This window comes from Falco naumanni, chromosome 3 (assembly GCF_017639655.2).
Source record: "Falco naumanni isolate bFalNau1 chromosome 3, bFalNau1.pat, whole genome shotgun sequence".
NCBI lineage: Eukaryota > Metazoa > Chordata > Aves > Falconiformes > Falconidae > Falco > Falco naumanni.
Window position 1 is genome coordinate 2,978,055 of NC_054056.1, and position 17,540 is coordinate 2,995,594.

A 17,540-nucleotide genomic window follows, 5' to 3' on the forward strand; every position below is an offset into this window, starting at 1 on the left:
TGAGTGGCCCAAAACTGAACCCAGCATTCAAGGTGCAGCACTGCCCTTTGCTGGAGGAGCAGAGACCCTCAGCCTGGTGAATAAAATACAAAGCATCATTATTTACTGTGCTTCCAGTGCTGGTTCCCACAGAGCGACCGATGCAGGAGGCAAAAGTCACTTGTAAGGAGGGACAGCAGCAGTCCAGCCCCAGGCAGGAGCTTGCTCCTTTCACGTAGCAGCTCTCAGCTCCTTGTCTGGAGAGAAGAGGAGATTCCTGGAAGGAAGAAGCTGGGAAGGGATGTGCTGAGCAGCTGTTTGGTGAACTCACAGCAGCCTGGGCAGAAGGAGGTCAGGAGCACTTCACAGCCACTTATGTGTGTGACAGAGCTAATGTAGCACTATTTCAGCCCAAAGCTATTTATGACTGGCAGTGCCAGATGGAAGGAGGGAGCCCCAGGCCTGGGATTTGAGGGGGACACCAGCTCCCAGCCAGCCTGCTCACCAGTTTGGCAGGGCAAGCCCCTTGCAGAGCTGCCCACAGCTGGGCACCCAAGGGTTCTGGTAGCCACCAGTCCAGCCTGGCTGCAGGAACAGCATGGGGCTCCCAGAACATGCCTGGGCACAGAGCAGAAACCCTCCTGTGTCTGGAAAATGAAACTTCTCCCCAAAAGAAGAGAAGAAAGCAAGCCTGTGGAAAGAGAGGAACAAGCTGCCAAGCCAGGTAATCCATCTCTGGAGCATCTGCGTCAAGATGATTCATGTCTTCCAATTTACTCCCAGCTCAAATCTAAAGTAAATCAGCCCGGAGTGTTCCCCACCCTGTGCAGCAGGACACTGTGCCGAGTTGCAGAGGAACATCCCACCCATCCATCCATCTCCCTGGTCCCACAGCTCCTGACTTTAGTGCTTGTCCTACATCATTAGAGCCAAGCTGTTTGCTTGTTGATAGGTGAAGGGAGGAGACGAGCGCCCTGGGAAGGAAGATGGGATATGAAAGGGGATGATGAGAATGGATTTTTTTTTAATATGTTTTTCTGTAGCAATTCCTTTCACGTGAGAATAGCCCAGGAAGAACATTATCAATATTAGTTCCCATCTGTAATAGGAAAGTTGTCTAAAGTCTTAATTACCTTTTTAAACTACTTACAGTTCTCCTGGCTCCTTCCCATGGCCTTTCTACTGGCCTAAGCCATGCCCACAGTGCCTCCACCAGTCCCCGGTGCCAGAGGGATTTGATCCGTGGGGGTGGAAGGGAGCACGGGAGCAGCTCAGTGCGCTTGGGTATCCCTCTGTGGAGCTGCTGGTGGGGAGCTGGATAGCACCCACATCCCAGCACAGCCTTCCTGGGAGAGATGGCTCCCACCACGGCTCCTCGTGCCTGTGGGGGACTGACACCCTGCCCAGCCCCAGCTGGGGGGCCCTGTGCCCACGATGCCACAGGCACAGGAGCAGGATCACTCAGGTGGAGAGCCAGGAGCCCTGTCCTAGCAGCTCCCCTTGCTCTCACCTCCCCAGGGAGCCTCTTCTGCGGTTCCAAAGAGCCACGGAAAGGAGGATCTGGGGCCTCCTTCCTACATGGACCACTGCCGAGGTGATGCTCTCCCAGCCCTCGGCAGCTCTGCCCAGCACAGGAGGGCCCTGGCACAGCCCCAGCCCCGCTCCCACATTTGCCCTGGGAGATGGGAGGGTGGGTGCCGGCGGGCCCCAGCGTGACACAGGGTGCAGGATGCACTGTGGTTGTTGCAGCACCAGCAAAACTCACCAGCTGCAACAAGGCTTTTACCATCCCACCCCAGGTTAACTCCAACAGCAGTTCCCACACCTTGTCCCAGCACGGCCACCAATCCCCCACGAGGTTCCAACAGTTCATCTACTGCCCGTGCTGTTTCTTCACCCTCTCCAGGCCAGCCCACCCTGCCTCTTGCCTCTGCTGCGTCCCGATTCTTCCTTCTCCAGGCTCCTCTTCCAGCCGGCCTCTCCTCACCCAGGCCCCCTGCTCTCTGCTTCTCCTTGTCTCTCCTACATTCAGGGTGCTTTCTCTATTCCCTCCACTTCTTCCAGGTCTCTCTTCATCTCATCCCTCTCCCTACCCAGTGCTCCCTTTCCATCCCCCCTCAGAGCTATTTAACTACTCAGCAGAACCAGCCACAGCTGCACCTCATCCTCAACCAACCCACCGCCCCTGAAGCCAGCCCACAGCTGTACATTATCCATGTTAATTAACCTGCCTTCATTCCTCTGTAATTCCTTTATACGATGTTGGGGTGGGAGGGCATGAGCAGAGAGGTGACACAGGGGAAGCTGGTGCCACTGTCCTTGTGTCCCATCCCTGTACAGTCCTGGGTGGAGATGCGCTGCTTTGGTGAGACCATAAATGCCATAAATCCATCCAGGAGCTTCTGGAAAGAAGCTGCAAAACAAAACAAAGCGAGAAGGCTGCTCCCCAGCCCTTGCCTTGTATTGGCCTCTCACACGTCATTACAGCTAATTACTGGCAAAGGGTCTGGGCAATATTTTGAAGGCAAGCTATGAGGTGCCCCGACCCCACCTTCAGTGGAAGCAGTCTGGTCAGGTTAATTTCTGTTGATAATTAGTTTGAGGGCAAATTTAACTTTCAAGTTATTGATATCAATTTCGTGGCGTTTGAAAAACACTGGGAAAAGATTTTCTCTCTTTAAAGAAAAATGTTTCAAGAATATGTGCCTTGGCTTCAGGGCTTTTAAAAATAAGTTTGTTTATATATAAAGTGGCAATTTTGGCTAAATAGGCGCTGACTGTAACATTGGTAATTTTGCAGTATTAAAATGGGGGGGCAGAGACACCCACAAGGGTCACGGGCACCACCCAGAATTTCCCAAATTTGTGGTGGGTGACAAGGAGCTTTTGCTGTTTTGCTGCAGGAAAGCCGAGCAACAGAAGAGGGTTTGCGGGGAACAAGGGAGTTTCAGCTTCGTCCATGGAACTCGCCTTCCCCTTTTGAGTGGTTTAAATAGAGTTGTAGGTCCAACTGTTCCCAGTGGCATGAAGCGCCATCGCTGCCGGGACCAGTCGGGCTGCTCCCAATCGCATTTTCTGGTTATCGGGAGGGATGGCGGCTGCACAGGTTTGGGTGTAAGCGGCAATCGGCCACGACCCTGCGGGGAGCGCAGGTTGGAAGCCACCAGCAGCTGCCGATGGAGAGCACCTGTGGCAGCAGGGCTGGGAAAAACCTGCGTGGGGCTGAGGGTGACCAGCCCTCCCCGAGCGACCAGCCTGACTGCAGCCCCATGCAGGGGGTAGAGCTTGCCCTTGGCCCCCCGAAGCCCCCCAGCCACAAGAGCTCCAGTGCCCAAAGCCACGGGCCATGGCTTGGCAGCGCTCTGCTGCCCGCAGAGCAGGCTCAGGGGGCCGAGGCAGCGGGGGGGCAGCGGGGCTGTGTGCCCCCCCAGCTCTTTGGGCTCCCCACAGAACCCCCCACCAGAGGTGCTGGGCCAAGTGAGTTGCGGCTCCGCTGCAGCTCTGCCCAGCTCCGCAGCCCGGGGGAGCTGAGCTGACCGGCTTTGCTGGGGATGCTGTAATTAAAAGCTTTGGCTGGCAGTCCTGGAAACAGTGACAAAGTGCAGTAAGTCTGCTAATGAGCCAGGCACACTTTAGACACCAATTCACTTTTTGATGAGAGCACCGTTGCTATTCAGATGAAGTATTTATCTACTTGTTTAATACAAATCAATAAATGAATAAGTTTGATGGAAGTGACATTTGTGCAGCTCCGCAGCCATTTGTAACTCATGTTTTAATGTTTTTTCTAACGGGCAATATTAGCTCTACACAGCTCAGGCTGCGAACTGAAAGCCGTGAACCCCAGCAGACCATCCTCAAGAGCTCCCCTCGGTGTGGCAGCCCAGGGAGTGCGTCCACTTTTACTTTCCCAGTTCCCTCCTTTCCCTTCGGCAGGAGCAAGCCAAGAGGGTTGGGAAGCAGCCTGCCAGCCAGGGCAGGAGGCGAAGCCAAGCTCCAGTGAGGTCTCAGCTGAGTGTTGACACGGGTTGGGAATCGTTTTGACTTGCTCTGTACCAGCTCTGCTCTTTGCAGGAGCTGGAAGAGCTATCCCTTAAAGCCTTATTTTCATTTTGCTTCTATTATTTTGAGCCAAAGGATTTAAAAATTCTTGGAAAATGGGACTTGCCTGCCTGGAAAACGTTGGACTCTGTAGAGCCCAGCCGTGTGTCATGGGCGAGGCCAGCTTCTGGGTGGGAAAATGCAAGAAAGAGTCAGGGAATTTCAAAATCAGAGAAGGGAAGGACCCAGGGCACCATCTCACCCCTTTCCCTGCTCCAGGCCCTGTCCACCCCAGCAGTGACAGATGTTTTTAGAACAGTTCCTAAAAGGATCCACAAAGGAGATTTTTTAGCTGCTCTTGGGCAGCCCCTATCATTTAGCATCCTGCAGACACGGTTTCTGGAGCTGTGCCTCCAAAGTGTCCCAGAAAGGGTCCCCAGAAGAAATAATTTCCAGAAGGGCTGGCCTTTTATGTACTCCAGCCATGTTTAATTTGCTGAATATTTCATGTTGTTGTGTTTGGTAGCTCTTCTAACTCCTCAAAACTGTGAAGGCAAACTTTTAAATCTATTATCTTGGGCCATTTTGCATCTGTTACCCCATGGCTCCGTCCCAGCGCTGGAGGCACCATATGGCTTGCATTGTTATTAGAAAAGCAGCACACACGCAAAGAGCAGCAGGACTGAAAAAAAAAAAAAGGGTCTGGAATTAAAATTCACCTTGTTGCTAACTGCAGACTAAATGACTAAGCCGGAGGGACCAGGTATCTCATTGCAGTACTTAGAGCTGTGTTTATTTCTCTTCTGAAAGAGCCCTGAAATATTTCTGTATTGTGTCTGATTTAAAAACATAGGAGTCACTTCCACTCCAAGCGCAGCACAACGCTTGCTCCTGTTGCTAATGAGAGTGGCACAAATACGAGAGTGGTAAAACAGGCTCTAAATAGCACTTACATCTTTCATGATGTGGGAAATAAGAGTGCCACCAAAGGGAGCTGCTTCTGTTAAGTACCGGCATGGTGGAAATAATCCGTTCATGTAGCAAACCCGCAATTAGATACTACCTGGGTGAGCTGCCCGTCATCCTCCAGCAGAACATGCCGTGGCCCCAGTGTAACCAGGCTGCAAACAGGGGTCTCCCAGACCCCACCTCCGATTCCATCAGCAGCAAATGTGCATGGCAGAATAAAACACGTCCAGCCTCGGTCTTTGGGCACAGCCCCTTCCCTGGGAGCCGGAGCTCCCCATTGAGCTGGGGGTCCCTGTTCAGCCTCTGCCACGGGGGGAGCGCATGCCCCATCCGAGGAGCGGGCACCCCCCGCCACCAGGTCTGGTCCCAAGCTGCCACCTGCTCCCCCAGCACCGTGCAGCAGCACCACGCCAGAGGGTCGTGCGAGGGGCTGGGAGAGCTATTTTCTGACCCGTGAACACAAACAACCCGTGTGCACGCAGGGCTGTGACCCATGTGCCAAGACGGCTGCGTCCGAACCCCTGTTCCCCTTGGGTGCCGTTAAGGAGGGCAGCAGGAAGGAGGGGGAAATGCTTTTGGGATGAAAGGCAGGAGGGTCCAGCCCCTGCTCTGTGGTGGGCAGGGACAGGTAGTTTTCCATCTCTGCAGCGAGGAGACAGGCAGCAGCTGCTGACACAGCTCAGCCTGTGCTCAGGTCAGAGCTGCAGCCGGGACCTCTCTCATGGGAGGTAACGGCACCTCCCCAGCCCGGCCCGGCGCTCCCCTTGTGTGCAGGAATCACCTTTCTCCAGCTTCAGGTTGAATGCTTGAGCAGACCGGGGGTTTGGCAACCATAAGGCATCAGTTGGAGGATGCTTCCCACTAACGAGATCTCTGAGGGTTTCTGCCTTTACCTCCCTCCGCTCTCCTCTGTATTTGTAACGGCAGCTGGGCTGGCACTGCCATCAGCATCTCCTGCTACCACGCCGCTCTTGGCGCTCGCAAGGGGGTTTTGCTGTGGAACTTGCTCCGCAAGCTGAAATTTGGCGTTAAAGGGTCTTTCTTCCACTTTGAAGTTGAAGTTAAGAGCAGATTAGAAACATGAGGCTCTGGGGAGGGAGCATGGGAATGAACAAACTCCCAAAGTGCATCGTTGCTCTCTGCACTGGGCCAAGTGGATCCCAGCATCAAGTGGATCCCTTCCCACACCGCCCTGGCCCTGCACTCTCCCAGCCGCTCCCCAGCATGTCCAGGCTGGGACGTCCTGGGCTTGTGTAAAGCAAGCTTTTAGCAACACAGCAGCCCACAGCAGCCACATGCACCCACAGAAGCTGTTTTCTTTAGGAGCTGTGCTGGCAGTGCTGTCTGCTCTTTTTGAAGTAAGAATGCACTGCTGCCTCCCCTGTGCCCACCCCAGCCCTCCCCTGCAGCATGGAGGGACCCCTTTGTGTCCTCCCCTGGCCAGGCTCTGCCTCGACAGGACAGGGCAGGGCTTGGATTTCAGCTCCGATCTCCTCTGCTCCATTTTATCCCTCTGCATGGAGGTTTTTTCCCCGAGACTCGTAGCCGTCTTTGATCTCAGAATATTGATGTAAATATTGTATGATCCTGCCTCAGCCTCCAGGAAACCCAGATGTTCAATTGATTAGATTTTAACATCGAGTTCAAGAACTCTGAAAAGCACATGAAATAATAAACTTGTTCCAGTGTGATGTTTCTCTGTTCAGGATCAAATTCCGGGTTAATTCATTATTCTTGACAGCTATTGCAGGAGACAGAGCAGTTAAGTAAACTAATTGTTGGGTGGATTCTGCATGAGCTGAAGTCAACAGGTCACATACAATTAATATTCAAATCAATCTGACACAGAAAGGCGCAATATGCTTCTCGTATCTGTGGACTGTGTGCAGCCTGTGAGAAGGATTGAAACATCTCACAGGAGAAACCGGGAGGACTTGAGGACCGAAGCAGGGAAGCTGAGATGGCATCTAAAATTGCAGCTGCCCTTCACGTGCATCCCTTCACAGCCAGCAAGATGTTCTGTTGGACCCCACCACTTCTGCCAGCTGAGACAGACAGAGCTTGCTTGAAGTATCCTTATGCATAAGCCCCACTTATGTTTCAAAAGCAGGAATTCCAGCTTTGTTTTTAGCTCTGGAAGAGACAATTGATCATCAACACCTGAAATGCTCGTTAACTGACAGCAGCAAAAGCTGTCTCTTACCTGGATGGAGAGTGGTGAGGATGGAGTCCCAGTAGGGTTAACCCTTATGATGAGGGAGGCATTCTAAGACAAAGGAAAGTGGAAAAAATTAGGTGTTAAAAGTTACAGTCATTTTTTTAAAGCCCAGCCAGGGACGCCTGCCTGCAGGCTCATCACAGCCAGACAGGCAGTGAAATTACTTGTCCACAGCTGTAGCAGGTGCAGTAAATGATCTGTGGCAGGTCACGAGTGTTACAGAATTGGGAACCAAGTTACAAAGAAAACAACATATTAATGAAAGTCATCTCTGGTTTACGTTCGAGCGGGGTCTCTCCCTTGATGCAGGCGACCCAGTGCAGGCAGCTGCCTGCTCCTGACCCTGCAGCTCTTTCCCTGGGGCTCTTCCTAGCCTGCGTCCTCCCCCGTGCCCTCTGGGGTCCCTGCCCTTCCCCAGGCTCCCCCCACTGCTCAGTTCTGTGTATAATAACCTCCCACCCTGCTGCAGCCCCAGCTTTCCCCTGCCTTTTCTGCTCTGCGCTGGCATTGACACCAGCAGCAGGTCCGTGTGTGCTCTGGCAGGAGCCTTCCTGTCTTTTATTTAAGTCTTCAAATAACCTGCCCAGGGCCAGGATTTGGGTGTTGCAGCCCTGTCATGATGCCAGAATCCCAGCGCCCAAGTGCAGGATGTATTGCTGAGGATACAGGAGATGGAGGGACCTTTCCCCAGCTCACACGTGCTGTGGGCATGGGAAAGCAGCTGCCCGTCGCTGCTCTGACACTTTTGAAGACCAAGGAAGTATCTTCATTTGACTTCAGCTGTTGGCAGCAGGGACCTTCTCTGCGCTTTCCTTAGCTTGTGGCCCTGCATCGTGCAAGGCACTGCCCCTTGTGCCATCCCAGTGATTATGGTGATTAGAGAGCTGAAATATCCCGGCTGGCAGCACAGGGCAGCTCCGTGGCTCTGCAGGACACGGGCAGCGGTCTGCAGGAGTGACTGCGCAGGGGGGTTTATGGCTCCTTATGCCCGCATCTGGAGATAGCAGGATGAGGAATAGCACACAATTATGGCAGCTGTGACAGTCTAAATTATATCATGTATTATTGGTTACGCAGCTTTTCTAATTACTGGGGAGCACTGGTGAGGTGCCGAGACAGGCAGAAGACAGGGCTGACCTCCGAAGTACCCGTTCCCTGGCTCACGCGAAGGGGCAGGTGGAGGTACAGGGCTGCTCCATTTGCCGTTTGCTAAGTGCTGAGGACGGGCTCGCCGGGGCAGCACTGATGGTTTCCATGTCCCGGCTCCGGGCAGCTGCAGCTCTTGGCAGCGCTCAGGGTGTTGCTGTTTCTGCAGCCCACAGCAGCGGGTTGGCCGGGGTGAGTGGTGCCAGCACAGGGATGCCCCTTCCCCACGTTGCGAGGGTGATGAGAGGAGCTGCTGAAAATGCTGCAGTCCCCAGTCCTGGCTGTTACGATGCCGAGCTGCCTCCCAGCAGGAGCACAATGTCCAGATGGGATGACCGAGGCATGGGGCTGCACGTGGCCGGGTCAGGGCAGCAGCAGCGGAGCCGGAGCAGGGCTGGACCCTGGCACAGCCCTTGGCATCCCTGGCCAGCCGGGATCTCTGGGTGGAAAGCTGAGTAAGGCTGAGCCCAAGTTTTCTTAGAGTTCCTCGTGCCGTTGTTTAGATAAGTTTAAATGAGCTGTGATTAAGCTAATTTCAAGCTAATTAACTCAGAAAGATATCCTCCACTTTTTAAAATTCTAAGTGGTTGTTCATTAGGAGTGAGCGAACGGGTAAAGGCTGCGTCACTGCAGCACGAGGAGCTAAATGCAGAATGAGCAGCAGAGTCATTACTGAAATATGAATATTTGTTATCTAATTAAATGGCATAATTAATGGACTGTTACTGTACCGCTGCTGTGGGGACATGTACCCTGGTGCAGGCAGGCAGGGGGGAGCGGGATATTCAGCTCCCAACATCCCACTGCCCTCCCGGCCGCTTGGCACAGGGTCAGCACTGCTGGACACCCCTGGGCTTGGCCCTGCTGCAGTGGGTGAGAGCTCTGGGGGAGGAGGTGATGCCTGGGGACCAGCCCGGGGTCTAGCCCAGCCCTGGGAACCCCTGCCCAGCACACGGACCAGGACCCTGCTTGGAAATACTCCCTTCTTAGAGGCTTGTGCCCAGGGCAGGAGGCCATGTGCACCCTTCCCACATCAGTCTGCTCAAAAACCCAGATGGAAAACCCAGCCCTAGCCACGCTCCTGGGATGGCTGCGACCGGGCTGCATCCCAGCGCTGCCGGGCGATGAAACATGGATGAAAACCAGACTGGGAGAGGAAGCTGCGGATCTGTCCAGGGAGGCAACACTGCCTGTGGGCTGAGAACAATGAGCCTGGTCGTGTTATTGCTGAGATCTAATGGCTTTTGTGGTTCCGTTTCTGGCTCACTGGAGCGTCACTTGATTGAATGCATGGAGGAAGGGCTGGGCAATCCCCAAACTGTCTTGGCCTTCAGTTCAGGCTGAGCGAGCACACCCGAGCCGAGCGGCGCGGAGCCGTGGCAGCCTCCCTGCCTGCAGCAGCTGCCTGGGCAGGCTGTGTCGGCAAGGCCTTGCAGGGAACGTGGTCTGGAGGAGCTGGGACCCCTCACCCAGCCCTCCCGCACCCAATGGCCTCCCTTGCCATTAGCAAATCCTCTTGAAAATGTGGCTAAAGCGCTGTGGCTGTGCCTGGCTCCCATTGCGCAGAGGCTGAAGTGACAGCGGAACGTCGGTGGGAGTTTTTCTTGAGCAGCAGCAGATGCTCAAGTCGGCGAACTCTGCATTAAAAAAGCACAAAGCCATTACACAGTGGGTGCAGCAAAGATCTAAACTGCATATCATCATAACTCATGAGTTTTCCTTTCCTGCCTGGGTCATTCTGCATTGAATGGAAACCAGAGAGCTCTCTCCTTTATTCTTACGTCCTTCTCTCCACCGGTCTTGTTCCTTCAAGTGAAAAACCTGAAAATTCCTGAGAAGGTCATGAAATACAGCTACAATGGAGTGAGAGGCATTAGAGTGAAGGATTGATCCTGGCAGCAAAGCCATTTCCCTCTGTTGTGCACATATAAATAAATCTGGATTGTGTGTTGAGCGATGAGCTGCCTCGCAGACGGGCTCTCGGCACAGGGAGGGGAGCGGCGTGCGCCCTGCAGCGTGTCCCTGTGCTGCGGGAGTCGGCTGCGTCCTCAGCATCCTCCTCCCTCAGCCTTTGAGAAGGGTTGGAGGGACCGTGGTGCCCCTGGCAGGACCGCGATGCTCTTGTCAGGACCGTGGTGCCCCTGGCAGGACTGTGGTGCCCCTGGCAGGACCGTGATGCTCTTGGCAGGACCGTGATGCCCCTGGCAGGACCGTGGTGCCCCTGGCAGGACCATGGTGCTCCTGGCAGGACCGCAGTGCTCCTGGCAGGACTGTGGTGCCGGGTGTTGCACCTGTGGGTGCCAGCCTCGGTCCCTCTGGTCCATTTTGCAATCTGCTGTGTTGGACCGGGCACGGAGGACCGCCAGTGCTGCCCTGGCTGATGATGCACAGTGACCCCCCTGCAAAGCCTCAGCCCCCGACAGGTGTGGGCTGTGCGGAGGTGGCTTCAGGGCTCCTGAAGGTTAAGAAAGGGCTTTGGAAAAGAGGCCTGATAGTTCATGTCTGATTCATGAACAAATGAGTAAAGGTAATTAGAGACACTCTCCCTGGTGCTCTGAGCTCTCCAAAGCGCTCTTATTCCAGCTGCTCCATGGCAGTGGGTAAAGGTGCTGCACTGGGGATGTTCTTCCACTGTGGGTGTTCTTCCACTGGGGAGCATCGCAAAGAGAATTTCTCCAGGATTCAATACCGCGGAGCCAAGTGAACAAGCAACATGGAAACAATCTGACCTTGGGATCCTTATGTAAATTCTGCCCTGAGTTTTCCCAAACCAGACACAGACCCTCTGGGTACCTGGGGCGCTCCATTTCCCTGCTTTGTCTGGACCAGTTCAGGGCCACGTGCTTCTTCACTCATGCCAGGGCTTAGATCTCCCTCTTCCCCCCGAGCTCTCACAAGTGTGTCCCCTGGCAGCCCTCCTGCAGGAAACGTGGTGGCCCAGCCTTGGGTTTCCCACTGCCCACATTCCTTCCAGCACCCCTCGGTGATATTATTGACATTTCACAGTTGTCAGTTTCAGAAATTATTTCTGAACTTTCCACTGCTCTTGGAGTCATAATAGTTTATTCCTACATTTTCCCCCAGGAGCAGGGGAGTGGGAGCCACCATCCCTGTCAGCAGCTCCTTCCTCTGATGTCTTTGGGTTGGAACGGACTTTTTTCTTGATAGGTGCAAGTAACAATAACATTATCCAGAGCCTGCCCACCCCTTTTCTGCTCCCATCAGGGGCACAAGGACATGTATCACTGTGGCTTTCACAGCGGGTTTCCTTCCTGCATCGCCACCCAGCTCGCAACGCGGGGCCGTGCCGGAGTGACACAGCTCCCATCCGCAGGCTGTTAAGCTCAGTTTAAATGGAAAAGCACAGCAAAACATCTTTCCAAAGGGGATGATAAATCAGTGCTAAAATCTATTTTGCCTAATAACGCAATGATAGGTTCTAGCAGGAGAGAAGACACTATTGTGAATGTGACCCAATCCAAACTGTTCCTCTCTAGCCTTGCTCTCCTCCAAACCTGCTCTGACTAATCCAACCCAAGCCGCTCGCTTTGAACAGCTAACGGCTCAGGTCAGGGGCTGTTTTGCGCGTGAGAGCTCTGCTTACAAGGCTCTGTAGTTTCATGCTAATTTGAGGTAATGAATTGAGCTTAAAAATCATAATCTCCAGTTCTGCGATCTCTCATCTGTGGCTTCAGAGGTTTACAAAAGGTTTAGGGCAAACTAATTCTTTGTAAAAACTTGTGATTAGCAGTGATGAAGGGAAACACCACATGGTTTTGTAACTCTCAGAAGTGCAAAGAGATCTTTTTCCCCTCTGTATCCTGCCTTCTTAAAGGAAAGCCGAAGCAAAGTTGTGGGGGAAGAACAAAAAAAACCATCCCAGTTTTGGGACCTTGCATTCTGCTCCAGCTTCCCCTGCCAAGGCAGCCAGTGTTGCACTTGCTGATGCTCCCGTGCTGCCGCACAATTGCTGAGTGCACGTTGGTCCTGCCTCGCTGCCCAGTGCTGGGACACCCTTGTGCCAGGTGATGACCATGCTGAGGGTCTTGCTGCCTGTGGGAGGGCTGTGATCTTTACTGTCCTCTCCTGTGAAGGAACATCCCGTCTGAATTTATGTTCTTCTCAAAAATGTAGAGGCTTCAGCCAGGGGAGGGGACCCCCACCCAGCTCCGTGCCGGCAGGGTGCCTGCAGCTCTCCCCTCCCTTCGCCCAGGCAATTTTCTTCACCTGCTTCTCTGCCTTCTCTCAGCCTCCTCCTCCCGTGATGCTGTTTTACTCTGATGGTTCAAAGTTTCTGGTACCCAGAGGTGGATGGAAGAGACTCGACCTGGGGCAGGTCCCAGCCCAGCCCCGTTTCAGCCGGGCATCGCCAGGTTTCATCAGCCGATGCCATTTCTTGGCCAGGCACAGTGCAGATCCCGGCGGACAGGGCAGGCAAGACAATAAATCCGATCTACAAACACATGATATCGCAGAGAAAAATACCCATTTTCTGGGTTACGAAGTCTGAATTCTCACTGAGAGAGCATCTCTGCTACGAAGGAGAATGCTGGGAACCGGACAGGTTTGCCTGAATACGAGGGTCTTAAGATGAAATTAATGACTCTGCTGACATTATCTGCCCCCCGCCCCAGCTTGGGACCCCCTGATGCTGCTGGGGACAAATGGCCACACTGGGTCCCTGACGCAGTGGGTGCTGCTGGAGATGTGCTACCAGCACTGGCTGAGGCCACGACCTGATCGCAAAGAGGACCAACTCAGATGCTTAAAACAAAGCAGGTGCCTGGCTGGGCAGAGATGAGATTATTACTGGCATTTAAATGAGGGTGTTTGTTTGGTTTTTTTTTGGCATCCAGTGAAGTACAAAGGTCTGGCACTACAGATCTGGGAGAAAAAGCTCTTCATTTGAATGTATTTCATAATAATAATGGCAACATATGGCAAGTGACATTTCAAAGCATCTAAATCTCACCAAGGCACAGGTAGGCCTCCTAAATGTAAAATATTCAGCCTGCTGCATTAGAAAATGTGAGGGAGACAGAAAATCCAGCACTGACAATGCTGGGAGTTAGAAGAGAGCCCCTGGAAAATGAATTAGTAAATGATACTAAAGTTCACAAATTTAAGTGTCTGAAGTGCGTGCTCTCCTGACAGCAGAACATTTCCTTTAAGTCTCATCATCTTGTAACAAATTAAAGGCAAACAGGCATTCATCAAAAGGGAATATTCTCAATTGTTATAGCAAATTGACTTTAGATTATTGCTAGAGATTGAGTGTGTCATAAGGTGGGGGGCCCTGGGCTCTGGCTGCCCGAGCAGAGCAAGTGTGCGAGCAGGGAGGACACTCACCCGCGCAGGAGGGATGGGCTAAGACACCCGGTTACACCACTGTGACACCCCTGCAGTGCTCACCAGCTCCCCTCGCACCCCCATTTTCTCCCTGGGAGAACTGCAACCCTTCCCTGGTCCCTGGGAGAGGCACCAACGGATTGCCGTGGTGACACTGGAAAGGGACCGAGGGACCACCAAGCTGCCAGCGTGCAAGAGAAGCGGGGGAAGTTCTGGGCTCCTTGGAGGGCATCAGCGTTGCCACTTTGCTTTGATCTCTGCTCTGACTCAGCTACGTCTTTTCTGGGGCTGTTGCTGTTCCCCAGGTGTGAGGACGGGCTCTGCAGGGCCAAACAGGTCCCTGGCATTGCCTGGTCCGGGCGGCTGATTTGGGCTGGAGCACGGTGTGGACAGGCCAGCTGTGCCCCCTTGCTCTCCAGCCCCGCTCTGGCCCTTAGTCACCACTGCATTACTGCAATTTAAATCGATTGCCAGGGAGGAATTATTGATATTGCCAACTAGAACACTTAGTTTTTAATTACACAGACAGTAAAAATGTCCAAACTGGTTTCTGCTCTTCCATTTTCACCATTGAAGCTATTAACGGCTGTTCAGGAGGCACATTGCAGCCCCAGCCCTGCTTCTCAGCATATAAACCAATATACACACACACACATATATATTAAAAAAAAGTCCCTTTGCTCACCCAAGTGAAGTGCTCCGGTCCCTGGGGTGGGCCCTTTTGCATCCTCCGGGCAGGACCAGGATGGTCCTTCAGCTTCCGACTTCAGGGACCCCCGGGCGCTCAGTCCGGACAGGGCCAGCAGCTCGCCCCTCGCTGTGCCCGTTCCCCTCGGCGAGGCACGTCCTCGCTGCAGTCGGGGGACGCAGTAATTAACACACACCTTCTCAGCACTGACCTTACGTGTCGGTAAATTGTTTTAGGATGGGCTATGGAGGCAGATAGCAGAAGGAAAAGAGTGCTTTTGGATGAACCTGTCGGAAATGTTTGCTTGGACAGTATCTTTCAAAGAACAGTCAGGAAACTCTGCTTTTTGTGGGAACTGAGAAGTTGTTTGGGCTTCCTCCCGCTGGCAGCAAGGGGCTGCGGTGCCCATCTCCTGCTCTGGACACCCCGCTGCGAGGCTCCCCCCCTCCCTCCCTCCCTGTCTGTCTGTCCACGTAGCTCCTGGTGGTGATCACCGTCAGCTTTACATTTGTTAATACGGTTGAACAAATACATGATGGGTTGGTGGGCTGGTTTTTTTTACCATTTTAAAACAGCTGAGATATGAGTAGGTGAAAAATGACAGATGAGCGGAAACAAATCCTCCAGAATCATAAAAAGATACCAGAGGGGGAAAAAAAAAAGACTTTTTACTGTGATTGTGCAGAAAATCAATAAAGCACCACTACAAGGCGGTGCTGCAGATAACAAGCAGATTATATCAGTTTTCATGGAACATATTGTTTGGCAGGCAGAATGCTCTCAGAGGCTGTAATGGTGCATCATAATGTTTAAGTTAGTGTTGTTGGCTAGGAGATTTAAATAAAACCTAAATGCTGACAGTTCTGATGGTTATTATTTATTCAATAGCCTGAGATGTCAAAACTTGTTGTCTTCAGTTTTCTAAGCAGGAGAAGCTCCAGGCAGAGGCAGGGGAACCTTACACAGGTGATGGATAGCCATTTCATCCTGTGCTTCAGCACAATCCTACGCAAATATTCCCCCCCAAACAGGTCTGAGGGCAGCTACAGGGACACTGTCCCTTTTGACACAGAAAATCCCCACAGCAGAAAGGCCATGCCCTGAGACGCGCAGCCCACCCAGCCACACGCCAGCTGGGGGCTACACCGGCTGGAGCCCCCCAGGAGCATCCCCCCGGGGCGAGCACAGTGCTCCATCCCCGTGGTGGAGCTGCCGCCGCTTGCCAGCCCAGGCACCCTGCAAGTCCACCTCCTACCCGCCGTGGGAGGACAGACAGGCTGGGTGTTAACGCGATGGGCTAATTACTGCAGGACTCCATGGTTTACCCTGCAAATCAAGTTGATCGATGCCATGCCAATGACAGAGGAGAAACAAGTTCACCCTGAGCAGCTAACCTTCCCTCCCCACCGCTAGATCATCTGGGACGTCGGATCAATAGAAGAAATACTATTGGTGCTTAAAGTCAAACGGCTTCAATCTACCCATCTGAAACACCATTATTTTTTCTCCACAGGACACGTTTTTAATAGGCCCATTGCCAATTGCAGGCAGTTGCAGAGCGCTCACTCTTATGCTAATTGCAAAGCTAATTGTTCTTATTGCAAAACCCATTATATAGTATAGTTATATTGCAGTTAACGAGATGTTTGGATTAAATGGCTCACTAAAAGTCAATAAAAAGAAATTTGCTTGACTATTCCTTTAATTTTTCAGATGCAATGTTAATACACTGTTAATTCTCCCTAAAGGCCCGGATTCATTACACTGCTTAAAGCAGGACTAATATATATATATATATGTATTGTGCAGAGGCATTAAAGCAGAACGCCAGAGCAGTAAGCACAAGATATCAGTGAGACGTTTTACAGCACAGATGCCAAATGGGCACGCAGTTGCCCAGCAGAGCTGACCCAAATGATGGCATCAGGTAACTCCAGTTTCCTGGCAGGGCAGCGTCGTATCACGAACTGGCTGTGCTGCCCTCAGGGAACAGGACCTGGCAGAAAACACCCTTGAACAAGGAGGAGAGATTGCAGCGGGAGAGGGTGCGCCAGCCTTGCAGGGACTGGGATGCGCAGTGGGATGCAGCGTGCACAGGCTCTGCGCACCCTGCGATGCCCCCGGTCGGCAGCGATGCCCCTGGCCAGCCCCACAGGCAGTGCGAGCAGGTGGTGAGCAGAGCTCAGTGCAGCTACTTCAGTCCCACAACCTCCTCCATCCCTGAGCCTGATCCGGCTCCCAGCGTGTGCCGGCATCATTCCGTACCGCGGAACAGCTTGGGGCCACGGCCAGTGCCGCTGCCTTACAGTAGCTCCCGTTTTATTTGGGCTTACTAGCATTTTGCCTGTAATTTCTGAAAGCAGATTGTCAGCCTTTTGGGACACAACAAAGCACAGCAGGAGCAACATGAATATATCTCCTTTCCAAAATTAGATGGAAGAGCTCATAGCATTTTTAGAAAGAATCCCAAGCATATAAGCTCTGAGCAGAAAAGCCTTGTTTCACCTGTAATGAACTATAAAGAGTGAATAAACGCCTTTCATACTAACTTGTCTCGCAAACCCCCCATTCCTACTTCATTTTTCTCATTGTTATGTGCACTCCATGAGATGCTGCCCTCGGGTTTTTACCTGTTACTCGAACACAGAGCTGGAGCCGCTCAGAGAACAGCCAGACCAGGGACACTGAAGCCAGGTGGGCAGAGGTGGGGGAGAGATTTCTGCACAAGGAGCATTTTCAAGGGCAAATGCAAAACAATCTGGTGAATATGGAGAATATTTTAAATAGAAGTGAATGTGTAAAGGAAATCCTTTAGTCTCACTTCCCACTTTGCCTGGCACAGGCTTCTGACATGCTGCCAAGCAAGATATGACAGAGAATTATGCCTTTAAATGTGAACAGAGGAGTGAGAAGCTGAAAAACAGAATAAAGGGGCAGTCACACTGCTGTTGCCTGAAACGAGGCTGATCCTAGCAAACCGATGGCTTAATTAGCTAACCAGAGCACAAAGTGAAACAGGAGAAATGAAGGATGCTGGTATCACTGGTTCTGTTTCCAAAAAGCTATAATTATGGGGTTTTAAAAGGCCAAATGCCAGGTACTGGCTTTCCCATAGCTGAGTCACAGGGGTGGCATCAAGCATTGCAGGCT